Source organism: Polypterus senegalus, chromosome 1 (genome assembly GCF_016835505.1).
Source record: "Polypterus senegalus isolate Bchr_013 chromosome 1, ASM1683550v1, whole genome shotgun sequence".
Lineage (NCBI taxonomy): Eukaryota > Metazoa > Chordata > Cladistia > Polypteriformes > Polypteridae > Polypterus > Polypterus senegalus.
This window is the reverse complement of record NC_053154.1, coordinates 81518237-81534895: the sequence shown is the minus strand read 5'-3', so window position 1 is coordinate 81534895 and position 16659 is coordinate 81518237. Positions and strand designations below refer to the sequence as shown.

The 16659-nt window shown below is 38.4% G+C and overlaps 1 protein-coding gene across 3 annotated transcripts in view; it reads right to left on the bottom strand.

Moving 5' to 3' along the window:
• shc1 (SHC (Src homology 2 domain containing) transforming protein 1) overlaps positions 1-16659 on the bottom strand; it is a 118597-nt gene that overhangs the window by 58253 nt on the left and 43685 nt on the right. The window lies entirely within an intron of this gene.

The following is a 16659-nucleotide window of genomic DNA, read 5'->3' as shown; positions in this document are numbered from 1 at the left end:
TACATAAGAAGACTCTGAAATCATTTTAGTTCTATTTTTGTACGGCTACTCCCAACTAACGGCAGGGGAACCAGCCCCCTACCATTTTTGCCCTTCCAGACACGAAACACCCAAGTTTTTTTACGATATTTCATACAGGAAATGACACCCTCATGATAAAGTGTAAATTCATAGTTGTATACAATTAAAAAGATCAGAATGACTTGACGTTTTGCATGCCACATCAATCGGCCCCAGAGCTTCATCCCCATCGATTAGTATTAAAGAATGTGAATCGATAATATTGGCAATGTGGAGTGTCAGCTTATGCTGCTTCGAGGTTGCAGATCCCAAATATATTTTTGATACATGATCCTTTAACGATTGTTAAAAATGACAGATTTAAAAAATATTCATGTGAGGTATCGATTTAGCCTATTTCAAGGTAAGTGATTACAAATAAAGATGTTTTGATTTTCAGTCCTTTACTAGGGATCCAGACCTCTGTGGACCTCTCTGTCAGAGGGTGAAAATGGCAAACTTCTAATACAACTGAACATTAGACTTTAAACATTTACATTGAAGCACACATTTTAACATTTAAAAAATCTTAATACAACTATTCATGTTTATTAAGTCCTTCTGCCCCATGAAGTAAATCAATACATTTCTTTATGAAAACCACAAATTAGGGAGGCTTACATTAATTCAGACATATTGGAGTTTGATTTTTATCTGAATTACATTTAATTGCCAAATCAAAAGATATAGCTACCATCGCCAGAGGCATTGGAGTTTATGATTTATAATGATCTCATTTCAGCTATCAAAACTACAAGATGATTACTATAAAATGTAATACCAAAAAAAAATGAATTACTAAAATATGTTATTTCAGTGTGGCATGGCCTGTGAAATTTTATTTTCTTTTGATTTCAATTTTGTGTAATTTTAACATACATGTGCTTAATCCTCAAATCAAAAAAAAAAAACAGTTCTTTAAGAAACTTGATTTCATAAATATTTTTTAATTAGTAAAATAGATCTCTCATCTCTAGTTAAAATAAACTCATTTTAACACATGCTGGTATCAGCATTTTATTGGTTTCCTTTAATTTCAGTGGAGACACAAAGTATACACATTTTCCCTTTGCTGAGGAGTGCTAATTTGAAACAAATACAAAAGATAGGTTGTTAGATTAAAAAAAAAAAACACACGTTATAACCCATAAATACATTACTTTCTATACACATCAGTTCTTCCACCTATTTCCATGCCTAATCCAGTATTTGGGTTGCAGGGAGCCACGGGCTATCTTGGTCACATTAGAATCAAGGCAGAAAGAAAACCTTGATTGGATTTGGCACCAATACAGTCTATTATGGAAGACTTTTATACGCACACTAACACGCAGTAATTCCAGATACAATTAACCTATCATGCACATCTTTGTCATGTATGGAAGGGGAGTGTGGTGGGGTATAGTGGGTGCACAGTAGAAAAAAAAAAAAAAGACATGATGAGAACAAGCAAATTCTGTAGTGACTGGGCCATGATTTGAATTCAGGACCCAATAGCTGTAAGGCAGTAAATGGTATGGGAAAAAAGAAGCCAGTAGAAGCATCAGCTTAATCAAAATACTGTACAATCATGCACAAATGCTAATACAGAACCATTGCAAAAGATGCAAAGGAGATTGCTTCAAATATGTCAGTATCTACAATCAGATAAACAAGTTACAGCAATCTGATGAGAGAGACTCTTACTTGCTGTAAACATTAACTGTCAAAGCCAGTACAGGGAAAATGGTTAAATGTTACTATGATACAGTATTGCATTTAAAAGAACTAAAAGAAGAACTAATTACATCTACCTCAGTCCATCTATTAATGTTACCGGCAAGTAACAAGACCTTAACAAATGTTTTAGCCTGTCTTTAGACTTTCAAAGCACTAATACAACTTTAGAATGGGGGCTACTTTGGTCCTGCTGATGCCATTAGAGGCTCTGTTTACTGCAAAGCAGTACTTTAAAAAACTGCAATACCACTAAAGTTTATTACTTTCTTCAAATGTTTTCAATAAATTTCTGTGGTGTTTCATCCTGGATACATTTTGATAAATTTGCACTATACTCTGTACTCGTGTTGTAAATATGGAAAAAGTCATGTACTGGACACATCAGATGTTTTTGGGATGGGTAATTAAGTAACAGTAGTAAACTATGATCAGAGCTCCATTTACTTAAATTTTGCACAATGACTACACTTTAATAAATTTGAATCTGAACAGTTTCAGCAATAGTAATTCACCTCTCATGTAACTAATACTCACTTGAATACCTTTCCACTGATCCATTCATTTCCAAGTGCTCAATAAATCTGATTTCTATATAAGTACAGCAAGCGCTAGTGTCAACATCCAGCAGTTCAAAGCAGACTACTACCATACAATACTTAGTTTACTCAGAATATTTTTTGTATCCAAATTTTTAAAAAATATTTTCCAAGTGTAATATGCAGAAAATCATTTAATAATTGAAAAAAAAAAAAAAAAACAAATTGTAACCATACAGTAAACAGGCAACAACCACCTACCCCCCACAGTGCCCACACTCTCGTAAAATTGCCCAATAATTAAAAAAAAACCAAAAAAAAAAACACAAAAATTTCCATTTGAAGTTAAAATTATTGATGCCGGTGTGGACTAGTGAGACAAACCAGACAGTCACCATGTGTTCCAAAGAAATAAAAGAAATAGAAAATGCATAAAATTAAGGACTAAGATTAGTGGTATGGTAAGGACACCCCCAAAAACCAACTTCAAACCAAGTGCACATCAGCTTGCCACTTCTTTATATTGGAGTTATATACTCCATTGATCTACACCTCTGAAAGTTCAAGTTTACATTATAGAAAGATTATTTCAAGAAGTTTACAAAGAGTCAGTCTGGAGATTTCCAGCAAGAGGCTAATATTAATTTAGCAGAGATTGTAACCAGACAGAATAAGCTATGCTGGATAGAAGTCAAGATGAGAGAAGAATGATCTAGGAGAAAACATATATAGTATGAGGCAAAAGGAGAATTTTAAAAGAAAAAATATTGGATAGGCAATTGGAAACATCAGAAACCCAGTCCCAAAACATATGGAGAAAAGTGCCAGGGGCATTAAAGGATAAAGGTGACAGATAGGATCAACCACAAAATGCATTGTATAAAGTTTTCAAGGGGTGTGGTGATGTTTAAATTTAAATTGTGTATGCTAATAATTGGGGTTTCTGGACGATGCTAAAATATTAAGAACAGTTTTCCATGAGATAGGAGGAGAAGAAAGGAGGTCACGCTGGCAGACTGCAAATAAGCGCAGAAGTCTAGCATATGCCTTATGCAGACTTGCATGATACTGACAAAGTTGAGATCTAATAAGCAGGAAAATTTAAAAGATAGTAGAAATGAAGTGCAGAGGACATTAGAGCCCTGATTGCCTTAAGGACTGATTGGATACAAAGATAGGAAAAGAAGATGGAACATAAAAACTGGACCTGAGTAACTGGAACATTCCGAGTTAATTCCGAGTTAAATGTCACCAAGTGTCCTAATGCTGTGACCAGCCTATGGCTGAAAACGCAAAGGGTAAGATTTTGGAAAATAGGGATATGACTATTGTCACAAGAACGAGACATGGACAGATAAAGAGTTGGGGCAGCCACCCGTATATTGTGGTATCCTGGCTGCAAAGTCGTTTTCTTGTGGAAATACAGAGCACTGAAGTGCATACAACCGAGTCCAAAACAAGACTGAGGAAACAAAGGAAAGGGGGCAGGTTTTAAAGGGGGAGACAGGAAGTGAGGTCGTATGGATCTGGCACGTGGTCTTCCACCATTGGCTCGTAGCCGGAGGTGACATCAGAGGGACTGGAGCTGGTGTGGCCGAGTTCCATTGGCTCAGTCCCGGAAGTGATGTCAGGAGATCCAGGTGAAATCCCCCGGGGATGGTCTACAGGCAAAGGAGAAAAAGAGTCAGTGCACTCTGCCACACCCCGGCATGCCTCCGAACTGCCTTCACTCAAGCCCTTTAGCTGCCTCCCATGCGCACGTGTGTGACACTATGTTAAACTGAAGTTGTGCCAAGTTGTTTCTGTACTTTCCACCAACTCTGCAGAACATACAAGATTAAGGGACTTAACGTAAGAGGGCGTGACTTTAGCTTTAGGGTTGTAAAGGGAAGAACAGAGAGGGGATCTAGGGGACACCATGTTTGCTTCAATTAGGAACTAGTATGTTAGATTTGTGGGAGATTTCACAAGCTCCATATTGGCCCAAGGCTAAATGCTCTGTGATAAAACTCTTGATCTGATACAGGCACCATGTCATCAAATCAAAGTGGAGTGTTTAATGGCAGGTCTTTTACCATACCATAGAAAGGTAGACAAAAGAGATCTAACTTCTGACAAATATTTAATGGGGGGAGATCGAGGGAGCATGGCACAAAAAAAGACACAGCAAGGGGCTATATTTATACTAATAAAAGGCAAAGCCCTCACTGACTGAATGACTGACTCACTCATCACTAATTTTCCAAATTCCCATGTAGGTAGAAGGCTGAAATTTGGTAGGCTTATTCCTTACAGGTTACTTACAAAAGTTAAACAGGTTTCTACGCGTGACGGTCATAACTGAATCCTACTTACGTACATATATATGTCCATAGCCTGCAGCTCGGTTGCCGTGTGAGGCAGAGTTGCATCCCCCCATCACTATGCCTCCCACGTAGTTGGATGCCGTTCTTTGGCTGCCTGCCTATATTGCATCCCCCATCCCCACGCCTCCCACGTAATTGACTGCCTGCCCATATAAGGCCGTCCTTCGTTCGGGTCTCTTCATTCCCTTCCTTGGTTTGCCACGGTATTCACGTCTCCCTGCTGATAACTGCAGCCTTTTTATTTAATCCACAGCTTCTCCACTGTTTTATTGTTCGTTTATTACGATTATAGTTATTGTGTAGGTATTTTACACTTAGTTTACTGTTCAGGCACCCATTTCCTTTATCATTCCAACCCCCATTGACATGTCTATCGAGGTGATCACCATCGATCAAAGAACTATCACTTACCGAGTGGTTTCCATGCCCGGAAATGTTGCTTGCCTTTTCCATTCTCTGTGTTACATATTGCATGGACATATCAGGCTCACTCTTGATATCTGGAGGAACATTGTGTCTTATGTATTGAATGACTGGGACAGGTTCAAGATGTGGACTGATGACGGTAGAGGAGATAATTATACTACACAGGAGAACTATAAGAGTGAAATGTTTAAGCCCTTCACCTATGGTTCTGCATGTGAGTTGATGGCTGCCGCTGAAATGTTCGGTTGTCGCTTTCAAGTGTACCGAAATGGCCAAATATTTTACACCTTTGGAGAACCGCCAATGCCTCTTAAACATCTTAGATTCACAGGTGACGATTTGAGTAGTGGACACTGAAACTCAAACCGATTATGACAGCAGCAATCCAAGCTGTGAGAAAACAGTAAAAAGGAGGCGTGTCAGACGTTGTGGTACATTTTCTGATGCAGCTTGACGGAAACAACTTTGTGCCGCTGCCGCCAAATACTCGCAGAAAAATCCACAAGTTCATAGACACGCTGTCGCCAAATACTCACAGGCAACTCCACAAGTTCATAGAGACGCTGCCGCTAAATACTCGCAGAGAAATCTACAAGTTCATAGAGATGCTGTCGCTAAATATTCACAGGCAAATCCACAAGTTAATAGAACTTCTGTTTCTAGGTATGATCCCAATAATGAAAAGCGGCTCATACAAAAACAACAGGTTCGGCTCAAAAAAGCCGATTGTGGATTTGCGTACAACCCAAACATACATTATGAATCTGACAAAACAGTACACATTGGATCCATGGATGTTCACTGTGACTATTGTCAAGCTCATAGTTGGAAATGCGAGTCTCCTGGTTTGTGCTGTAACGGTAGTAAAGTCTCTCTCACTCCTTTACATAAGCTTCCTGACCTTCTTGAGGGCCTGTTAAATGGCAAACATCCTCAAAGTGAGCATTTCTTGAACAACATTCGAAAGTATAACAGCTCATTTCAAATGACGTCATTTGGTGCTAACCAAATCGTTGACGGAAATTTTATGCCTTCATTTAAAGTTCACTTGATTGGCAGTCTTTTACCTATGCCAAATGAGGAACACAAATTTTTGCAAATTTATTTCGTCAGGGACGATGAAAAGGAAGCACAAATGCGGTGCGCTAATGTTTCTGGAGTTAACACGCCCCTGGTGCAGCAATTACAAAAAATGCTGCATGATTGTAACACTTACATCCAGGACTTCTACTCCGCAATCGACAGTATTTCAGATGAAGACAAAGACTTTAAAGTTGTCATTCACGCCAACAAAAAACCATTACATGCACACAAAGGCAAGTTTAATAAACCAACAGTACGTCAAGTTCATGTTGTCATCGTTGGGCAAACGTTCGAGAATTGGGATATTGTCTTGAAAAGCAGAGACAATAAACTGCAACGCATTAAGAAAACCCACAGATCCTATGATGGACTTCAATATCCCCTCATGTTCTGCTATGGTGAAGACGGCTATTCTGTGTCTATACCTCAAGTTCATGCTGCCAGTAAGATACCTATGAAGAAAACCGTCTCTGCAGCAAACTTCTATTCATACCGGCTTATGATCAGACAACACTATCCTTTTCTTCCGAACTTTATTAAATCAGTTTTTAGTTGATTTGTACGCAAAAATTGAATCCGAAAGACTAAATTATATCAGACTAAATCAGAAGAAACTACAAGCTGAAAATTACGTCCACTTGAAAGATGCTATTGACAAAAACGACACTAATTTAAGGGAACTTGGTCAAGATGTGATATTACCATCGTCGTTCACTGGAGGACCTCGCTATATGCACGAGCGTACACAAGACGCAATGACATACGTACGTCATTATGGCCGCACTGACTTATTCATCACATTTACTTGCAATCAGACAACAGATGGGTGGTCCCTTATAGTCCTGTGCTGTCCCACTTCTTCAATGCTCACATCAATGTCGAATTTTGCAATTCAGTAAAATCGATCAAATACATCTGCAAGTATGTTTACAAGGGAAGTGACCAAGCAGTATTTACAATACAAAATCAAAATGACGAAGTATCTCGATACGAAACTGGGCGTTACATTAGTAGCTCTGAAGCAGCCTGGCGCATTTTCTGTTTTCCCATTCACGAACGTTACCCTCCAGTCGTTCATCTTGCTGTGCATCTTGAGAACGGACGAAGAATTTATTTCACAGAAGGCAATGTTGCCAATATAGTAATCCACCACAGACAACCCTTTTAGCGTTCTTTGACCTTTGCAACCACGATGATTTTGCAAAACAACTTCATTATAATGAAATTCCATCATATTATGTGTGGGCAAACAACATGTTTCTTCGGAGGAAACAGGGGAACCCTGTACCAGGACATTAGGGAGTGAAAAAAGATAATGTGCTGGGACGGGTCTACACTGTGCACCCAAATAACTCTGAATGCTACCATCTTCAACTGCTGCTCAACGAAATCACAGGTCCCACGTCTTTCAAATCTCTCAGAACAGTTGATGGTGTCCTACATCCAACGTATAAGTCGGCCTGCAGGGCACTTGGTTTTTTACAGGACGATATCAACTGGGACGAGACTTTACAGGAAGTTGCTCTGTCTCGGTCACCTCAAAAGATCCGTGAACTCTTTGCTGTCATGCTGGTGTTCTGCCAAATGGAAAACCCCTTAAACCTATGGGAAAAACATAAATACAGCATAGCAGAAGATGTTAGGAGATGGACTGAAAGAGATCATATACGAACAGAAGTCCACCAGTGGTTACATTTGATCTATAACAAGTGTCTACAGTTGCTTGAAAACTACGTAATTGCTATTGGAGGTCAATCTCTTGATCATTACGGTTTGCCTTCACCTTTCACAGAACTGGAAGAACTTACGTCAAATCCAGAGTACTTGAAAGAGACATCTTACAACACCTTGCAATTGGCCAATATAGTCACAAATAACGAGCTGTTGCTAAATAGTGACCAAAAGTCAGTTTATGAGCAAGTCATGAGGAATGTTGTCTCGGCCACTGGCATGGTGTTTTTCCTTGATGCTCCAGTAGGAACTGGTAAGACATTCCTCATATTTCCTTGCGAAAATCCGAGCAAAAGGTAACATTGCCATAGCTGTGGCTTTTTCTGGCATTGCTGCAACTCTTCTTGAGGGTGGCAGAACTGCTCATTCAGCTTCCAAACTGCCTCTGAACCTCAGCCATACCGAGTCTCCCATGTGTAACATATCAAAGCAGAGCAACATGGCTTAAGTGCTGTGACATTCTCAGCTTATTGTCTGGGATGAATGCACTATGGCACACAGAGGAGGTGTTGAGGCTTTAGAGAGGACCCTCTAAGACATCCGAAACACCAACAAACTTATGGGAGGCTTGACAGTGTTGCTGGCTGGAGACTTCTGGCAAACCCTACCAGTCGTGCCCATAGGAACACATATGGCCACAAATCAATGTTATTACCATAAGAATAAAGATGAGGGTTCATTTGAATGGCGACAAAAAAGCCAGGGAGTTCTCTGCTCTTCTGATTAGTATAGGTGATGGCACCTTCATTCAAGAAAATCGTAAAATAAATATTCCTACAAATCTCTGTCTCCTCGTGAATACCTTACCAAGCCATCTTCAAAATGTTTACCCCAATCTACGAAATCTCCACGAAAATGACGTGTCATGGTTGAGGGAGAGAGCTATCCTGACACCAAGAAATGACATGACTACGACTATAAACCACATTTTACTTCAAGAACTGCCTTCACAACCGAAAACATATCAGTCTGTGGATTCAGTTGTAGAAGTGGAAGACGCGGTGCACTATCCGGTTGAGTTTCTCCACACTCTGAATCCTCCAAACACTCCTGAGCATAATCTAATTTTGAAGGTTGGGGCACCAATAATGTTACTGAGAAACTTACAGCCACCGAAACTTTGTAACGGCACAAGACTTCAGGTCATGTGTCTGCAAAATAACCTAATTGAGGAAACTATTTTTACTGGCAGTGGCTCAGGTAAGAGAGTTTTTATTCCTCGCATCCCCGTTGTACCCTCTGATCTCCCATTTCAATTCAAACGCCTTCAATTTCCAGAAAGGCTCTGCTTCACAATGACAATTAATAAGTCTCAGGGACAAACCCTACAAAAGGTTGGCATTGATTTGAGACTGGATTGCTTTTCACATGGCCAACTGTATGTTGCATGCTCAAGAGTAAGCTCAGCACACAGCTTGGTCATATTACAACTGGAGGGCCGAACTGACAACATGGTATACAAAGAGATCCTTAACAAATAAATATTTGTATATTTTCCCTCAGTTTAAAAATGTTTACTTTTTTTCTTAATAAAAATTTTAAGGCAGTACTTCGGCGCTGCGAAGCGCAGGGATTTTGACAGATCATTTACAATCACCCTAACCACTACTTCATTCATGCTTCTCACCACTATGTATAAAATAAGCAACACTGAAATGACATTCTCAGAACAGTAGTTGTCAACAACAAATATGTATAGTACTATTTCTAACTCTGTTCTTTTCCAAATATATCTTCACTAATGCATGTGGAAATAAAATTGGATCTGTAGTTCCTTAAATGATCCAAATCTCCCAACACCGTGGAAGCTTCATTGATCAAATACTGTATATTCATTTTATATATACATTGTCCATTTTTTGGTCAAACCCCTCCCAATTGTTCATAATTAGCTCCAGCTTCATAAATTGGACCAATTAGATGTAGAACATTGTATTTTTATAGATTATACATTTTCTTTAAGTCTGCAATTCTGCTGTGTTTTACTATACTGTAATTTTTCACGTATTACACCACAGAGGTGTGTGTGGCTTGATCAGAAAAAAAGCAGCAGTACTTTATTGGTGTGATAAAAGTAAAGCACAAATCTAAATCCTATTCCATACCTTTACTGTGTTTTTGATGTCTTCATTTACAGCTCCTTTAATATTTCTAAACCTGTTTTCCTCAACAGGGACCACTGAATTCCAGTTTTCAATTTAAACTTTGAATTGCTCTGCAGGGGGTAGTTAAAAGATTTCTTTGTATATGAGATTTTAATGGTTTAGATATCACTTACTATTAATATGATGATACATTTTACAAGACATCCAATATTTTGGGACTTAGCTCTAGGCAGCAGTGAGCTAAACATTCCAGATGATTAGCCAGCTCCTATACTTTAGTTTCCAAGCAATTACTCATGTTAGTGCTCTTGGCACCTAATGGTCCACTGAACTAAGCATTAACTGCTTAAAATAAAACACAAACACTTGTGCGTTTAAATTAACAATGGCTGACACAATGCCATTATACCTGACTTGAACTCAGACAAACCATTATTAGCAGGAATCCAGTGGTCAGATACAAACCTAACTCTTCAAAGGGCAAATTATCTCCAATAAACACGCTTAGTGCAGGACTCAACAACAAGAATGTTAGTAAACTCACATTTTCTTTTTCTGGAATACAGCCATAAAAGAGTCATGAATAAACCAGCAGCTATGCAGCTAAAAGCTCTCTGTCGACCACAATCTTCTACAGCCCTCAACCTGCAACTCCACTCCCAGCCAAAACTCCAATTCATCAACACAGTATTACTACATTATTTCAGTGACAAGATATGCTTGAATGGTATATTAAAGCCAGACAGCGGGAAGGGGAGTGACAGAAATTATCACAAAATGAAAAGCTGCAGCGGATGTAGACATTAAGCTGAAATGACTGCTAGCCTGCTGTTCTTTTCAATTATCGGGCAATGGATGAGATGGCAAAAATATTACTACAGTTACTGTACCAGAACTAGGGCTGCAAGGCCATAAATGTTTTGCCAGGAAGACTCTTAAAAAATATGCATCAATGTTCCTAACAGACTTCAAAGATAAGTGGAAAGCTGCAAGCCTGTCCAGGTGCCAGTAAGTGTAAAACAGCTAAAATAAAATATATATATGTGTGTGTGTATATATATATATATATATATATATATATATATATATATATATATATATATATATATATATATGTGATATACACACACACACACACATATATATATATATATATATATATGTGTGTATATATATATATATATATATATATATACACACAAACTTACATATATATGTACCCTTTGGGGTGCGAGCAGCTGTTGCTGGGGGTGCCAGAATCCATCAAGGAAGAAAAATGAAAAGCATTTGTACAAAATCTTCAATTCTCTGTCCATTCCTAAATAATTAAATGGGCAGGCTATTTTGTATCAGTGCATCGCGCTGCTTGTTAAAACGGATGACTCCCGTGGGTATTATGAACTATTATATCTGTTCAAGTTCTATTTAAATTTTAAATATAAGTCATTTTTATTTAGTCGACAGAAATATGTTTGATAGGAATGCAAGTTGAATTTAGTCATCATTGCATAAATGTTTCTTCACCATAGAAATCTAAAAACTAAATTCAACTTACATTCCTACCAAAGATATTTCTGTCGACTAAATAGAGCCTACTTATATCCAAATAAAACTTGAAAAGATATATTTTTTCGAATCTGATCACGCATTGTAGAGCGACTTGACGTGCACCACATCGAGCCTGCAAGCTATTGAGCTGTCGCCTGCCTGCCTCAATAAGTGACCCTCACTTCGCTCTTACTTTTTTTACCGTTCATTTAATCATGGGTAGTCACAAAAAAATTTTAAAATGGAAGGAGGATTACCCTGAGTAAGGCTTTACCAAAACAATTATTGATGGCGAATAAAGTATCCATTATTCATAAAGCTTCAATTGGTGATCTGTTTTTCTGAGTTAACCTCATATTTTTTCATACTTCATCTCAAACCAAGGAGGTGCGAGGGTAAAATGAATCGGGAAGCGCTGATTTATATATATTGAATATATTGAAATTTTACTGTTAAATAATGCAAACAATACGCGGCACGTGTTTCACCCTGGGCTCATCAGGCGTACACACTCACTGCACCCCCTGTTGGGAATGGAACCTCGGACGTCAGCGCTAGAGGCGAAGCCTCTCAGGTTGCGCCACAGCGTGTGGTTCATTTATTTGACAGTATGTAGATCGGGAGAGATTATATATATGATAACTCCTGTAGCCACAATAAATGCCTTTATTGAATAGACAAACCGAGGTAAACAAGTTCCTTTCTACTGCAGCCACAGCCGCGACACCACATAAAAAACATCAATAATAACTGATAAACTTGCAATATTATTTAGGAAAATTGCAACATTTTACTCACTAAAAATTCTGATTATTTGTAAACAAAATCCATCCTCCTCTCTTTCCTTAAAAATAGTTCAATTACTCTGTCGTTTCGGATTATCCGTGCGCTTCAGTTACATCAAAACGTCCCTTTCTATCGCATTCGAAGCTAATGCTGAAATGTGAACCCGCCCTATGGTATTTCTGGCATAAGTCTGAATTAGCTTTAGGACTGAAAATGTCCGTTCAACAGAAGCAGTGTACACGGGAATGCTCACCGCCAAATAGACCAATGTGAACAGTTGCCCCATGCTCTCATTCAGATTTTTCAGATGAAGGAAATCAAGGAGATCAGTGGGAGATTTTCCTAAAAAATCATCCATGGCATACATTACAGTCAGTTCTGTTTTTAGCCGAGACGGATCAAAAAGCGCGCTGTGGCTGTTGTGTTAAACTGAAGAAGGCTGCATGCATGAATTTTTTCTTGTATTCCCGAAACTTCTTGGGCTTGAGGAGCATGACAAGCATCAGGTTTTCGTGGTCTTGAAATCAGGTCTGTGTCTGGCAAATAATATTGTCCAGAATCCTGCCATGGAGTTGGCCGTAGTGCGCGAGACAATCTTTCACTTGGAGTATTTGCGGTGTGTTCAGTGGCCTCATAGAGTTCCTCATATCGGCTTCTATCCAATCAATGGGTCTGAATACAGTGACGATGCCACACGCCTGCTAGAGGGCCCTACTGACACCAACTCAAAATCTGATTGGTTGAAGCAACAGGTTAATCGACATTTATTCTGTATTAGAGTGTCTACAGAATGGATTGTGAAAGCCTCTCTGCCTGGCAACAAATGATGGCTGAAATGTGATTGGTTAAATGCTTTAATATGAAACTCTGCCTCCCACAGCTATCGAGCTGCAGTCTATTACAGTACAGTACATGGACGAAAATATGTTCCAGTTATGACCATTACGTGTAGAATTTCGAAATGAAGCCTGTCCAACTTTTGTAAGTAAGCTGTAACGAATGAGACTGCCAAATTTCAGCCTTCTACCTACACAGGAAGTTGTAGAATTAGTGATGAGTGAATGAGTGAGTCAGTCAATGAGGGCTTTGCCTTTTATTAGTATACTAGCAAAATACCCGCTTCGCAGCGGAGAAGTAGTGTGTTAAAGAAGCAATGAAAAGAAAAGGAAACATTTTGAAAATAACGTAACCTGATTGTCAATGTAATTGTTTTGTCACTGTTGTGAGTGATGAGTGTTGTTGTCATATATATATATATATATATATATATATATATATATATATATATATATATATATATATATACACACAGACACACATAAACATATATATATATACATATCTATACATATACACATATATACATACATATATCTACATACATACACACACATATATACACACAAATACATACATACACACACATATATACACACAAATACATATATATATATATATATATATATGTACACACATATATAAACATATATATACATATACATACATATCTACATATATACACACACAGCTATTTCATATCAGTGCAATCGCTGTTTGTTAAAACAGTTGACTCCGCTCTTACGTGCAATAACAAATCAAATCATTCAGTTGTCTTTGCTCATATGTCATTTTAGAGCTGGGCGCCTGGCATCTTTTTGGCCACAAGTTCGTTTCTGTTTGGTGTGAGGTTCTGTGTTGTGGAGATTCTCAGGATGGATTGCAGGTGCTCATCAGTGAGGCGACTCCTGTGTGCTGTTTTGTTAGTCTTTATCACTGAGAAGAGCTTCTCACACAGATATGTGCTACCAAACATGCACAAGGTTCGAGCCGCATGTAGACGGACTTTTTTTGTTCTTCAAAGTCACCAAAGCGCCGTGCAAACTCAGTGCGCAATAACTTGCAGCATCATAAGGTAGACTTGATTAACGCGGTAAGTGTTCGGCAAGGCAGCTGAAGCGCTGCATTATGGGATCTGTAGTTTATTGTGTTACCAGCGCTTCATATACCGGGCTTTAATAACAATAATACAGTATATAAAATGATCTCACGGGCGGATATAATTACGCCCGGGCGGATGTGGCCCGCGACCCTTGAGTTTGACACATATGGACTAAATAGAACTTGAAAAGATATGTTTTTTAAATGTGATCGCGCAATTCTGATAGAGTTGGCGCTACAGCCTGCATGCCTCAATGAGTCATCCTCCCTCGCTCTTACTTTTTACCGTTCATCTAATGAATACACTGAGTATGGCTTTACCAAAACAATCATTGATGGCGAATAAAGTATCCATTATTCGAGTATGTAGAGCGGAATATATATATATATATATATATATATACCCGCGTATCATAGCGAGAAGTAGTGTGTTAAAAAGGTAGAAAAGAAAAGGGAACATTTTAAAAATAGCGTAACATGACTGTCAATATACAGTATTTGTTTTGTGAGTGTTACTGAGTGTTGCTGTCATCAAGGATTTGATTATCATTATTTCTTTCAATCAGGTTAGTATTTGTAGGATGTGTTGTGTTCAAGTTACATTCCGTGTTTGTCAATCGTTGTAAAGATGACAGGTTTCATTCATCGATTCGTTTCTTACTGCATCAATAAACAGCTCGTCTTCTTCTTTATCTGAGACCTGACACACTGCATGCACGGGTTTTTACACTGTCTTCCTTTAGCGGGACATTGACTTTTTCCACCGTGTGCTTTGTTTCCACAGTAGCTGCATTTATGAATATGCTTATCAGGCGCTTCATATTTTTGCTGCCTTTTCAATTGTGTAATTGGTTTTGTTCAGCTCTTTGGAACTGTTGCTTTTATCTGTGCACTGCGTCAGTTCCGTGAGCCACTCGGTGTACTTGCATCGAAGGTTCCCAGCTGTGCTGGTGCCATCTCGTGCTATGTCCATAGCTTTATTTAATGTTACCTTAGTCCTGGCACTTAAAACTTTCTCTCGCAGTTTAAGCTGAGTTTGTGTCAAACACCACCCTGACCATCTCATCTTCCTCTCCATAAGCACAGTCCTTCACCCGTGAATATTTACCCGTGGCAGTTTGCTATTGGATTGCGCTGACGGACGGCCTTATATGGGCAGGCACTAAATTACAAGCCAGCGTAACCTGTCTATGAACTTAATTTAAAGTGTAGGTTTACATCGTGCTTTGTTTCAGTAGCAGAACTCATGAATATGGTTGTATATGTCACTTCGCTCGCTTCTTATTGTTTAGCTGCCTTCTCAATTATATAATGCATGTTTTCTTGGCGCTTTTTGAGGTCTTCCTGGTTTTCTATGTACTGTGTGATTACGTGGGAGGCGTGATGATGTCACACGAAACTCCGCCCCCACGGCGTTGAAGCTCATCTCCATTACAGTAAATGGAGAAAAACTGCTTCCAGTTATGACCATTATGCGTAGAATTTCGATATAAAACCTGCCCAACTTTTGTAAGGAAGCTGTAAGGAATGAACCTGCCAAATTTCAGCCTTCCACCTCACTCACTCACTGACTCATCACTAATTCTCCAACTTCCCGTGTGGGTGGAAGGCTGAAATTTGGCAGGTTCATTCTGGTCATAACTGGAAGCAGTTTTTCTCCATTTACTGTAATGGTATATATCTATACTAATAAAAGGCAAAGCACGCACGCACGCACGCACGCACGCAGCGCACGCACTCACTCACTCACTCACTCACTCACTCACTCACTCACTCACTCACTCATCACTAATTCTCCAACTTCCCATGTGGGTGGAAGGCTGAAATTTTAAAATTTAAATAGAACTGAAACAAATATATCCACGCAGACTTGCACGTAAGAGCGGGAGTCATCCGTTTTAACAAGCAGCGTATTGCACCGATACGAAATAGCTGTGTGTGTATATATGTAGATATGTATGTATATGTATATATATATGTTTATATATGTGTGTGTGTATGTATGTATATATATATGTATTTGTGTGTATATATGTGTGTGTATGTATTTATGTGTGTGTGTATATGTATGTGTATATATATAGATATATATATGTATGTATATATGTGTATATGTATAGATATGTATATATATATATATATATGTTTATGTGTGTGTGTGTGTAAATATATAAATATATATATGAACACTCATCATTCACAACAGTGACAAAACAATTACATTGATAATCATGTTACGTTATTTTCAAAATGATTCTTTTCTTTTTCATTGCTTCTTTAACACACTACTTCTCCGCTGCGAAGCACGGGTATTTTGCTAGTATATAATATATATACACAATATATCTATACTAATAAAAG